This window comes from Orycteropus afer, unplaced genomic scaffold (assembly GCF_000298275.1).
Source record: "Orycteropus afer afer isolate SDZICR_OR568_19922 unplaced genomic scaffold, OryAfe1.0 scaffold01142, whole genome shotgun sequence".
NCBI lineage: Eukaryota > Metazoa > Chordata > Mammalia > Tubulidentata > Orycteropodidae > Orycteropus > Orycteropus afer.
In genome coordinates, this window is record NW_006922729.1 from 229,199 (window position 1) to 231,074 (window position 1,876).

The following is a 1,876-nucleotide window of genomic DNA, read 5'->3' on the forward strand; positions in this document are numbered from 1 at the left end:
TGCATTTGTGATATATTCTTGTCAGAGCAGCACTAGGTAACCAGAACACTGATCTTAGTTTTGTTTTTCATGCATGACAGAATGCTTGCATTTCAGGTCATGCCAACCCAAACTCATCCTTGAATCTGCAAAACACACTTCATAAACTACAAATTAGGAGATCATTTAAGCAACGTAAGGAAACACAGCCTCAAAACCTGTTTCTAAATGCTTTCAAATAATCTTGCTTTGGATTTAGGTTTAAGGATTACAAGCAGGACTAGACATCTAGTCTTCTTTGCTTCTGAGTTAATTTAGTTTAGATAAGAAATTTCACAGTTTAGGTGCGCGTTTAGACTACTGCAGTGGAGGCCTAACTGCTCTTCCTGTTTCCGTGTTTTATTGAATCAATTCTCCTCATTACAGCTAGGAAAATACTTATATACTGCAAACACATCATATAAATTCCTGGTGCAAGAAATCCCTAAAACCTGTAGACAATACCAAAATGTATAATGGGCTTTTCAAGGTTGGAATTATTTCCCACTTGCCTACCTAGGAAATTTTCTTTTCTTGTTCCACTTTTCCCTTCAATCTTTTTACTGGACTTATGTTAGTTGAAATTTCTTGTGTATTTTCTTCACCTCCAGCCACCAGACATACTATTTCTTTTCATTCCTCACTTAATCTAGATAACTATTACTTACCTGCAACTTCTCTGGGAATCCTTCCCAGCTCTCCTCATAAATTAGGTCCATTTTTAGGTTCTTCATCTACCCTTTTTGCAGTGGTTGGCACAAATTTCATTATTCAGTTAATTGTTTGAAGTGATTTGTATTGTCTCTATTTTTACCACTAGACTGTAAGTTCCTAGAGGGAAGACACCAATGTTGCTTGTTTATATGTTGTCCCTAGTATTGAATACAGTGCCCAGAAAACAGAAAATACAAAACACTTTTGATTGATTAACACACTAGAATTCTGCTTTGAGTATGAGATGCTAAACTCCCAATCAATGACAAAGTGTTACTTTCCTTGCTTATTTTCTATGCATTAATTTCCCTTAGGGAACTCTAAGGGAACTCACAGGGCAGAATGCTGTAATTTGTTCCCTCAACAAATAGCATCATAATTTAATGTTAATTGTGAACCATATATCACCATCACTTAAAATTCCAGCTCCGTTTTTCCTCTCTGTGTAATTCTTTTGCTTCTAATTTAAGATCCATTTCACTAATGCCAAGATGTCAAGGTTTCCTAAAAATAAATAAATAAACTGACTGAGAAAATTTTACCTCCAGCATGCTCATTAAATAGTTTCAAAGAAATTAAAAAATATGCATATTATAAATAGACTATTTTATTGTTTTTCAGTGCATTAAGTTTGTATTTTATTATTTTTGAATACATACTCCACTAGTTTCTGTTTTAATTTGTTGTATTTCTTATCTTATGTGTGCTTTTTAAGTGGTATTAGCAACTTTTGGGGTGGCCTGGAGGAAGCAGAGCTGGGCACCAGGGACTTTTGGAGGAGGATTTCAGGGGTGGCCTGGAGGCAGTGGAGCTGGGTGCCAGGGGTTTTGGAGGTGGCTTTCAGGGGTGGCCCAGAGGCAGCAGAACCAGGCACCAGGGGCTTTTGGACTTCTAGGGAGGCCAGGAAGTGAGAAGAGTGGTTTGGAACAACTAAGGTAGATGAACTTGTCTATCAGTTTGTCATCCTATGGTGACTTGTTTGTTGCTGTGAGGCTGGAGGCTATGCCACCAATGTTGCAAATGCCAGCAAGGTTATCCGTGGTGGACAGGTTTCAATGGCACTTCCAGATTAGGGTAGACTTGGGAGAAGGAAGAAGTCATTCACTACTCAAAGAATTGGCCAATGAAAATCTTATGAAACATT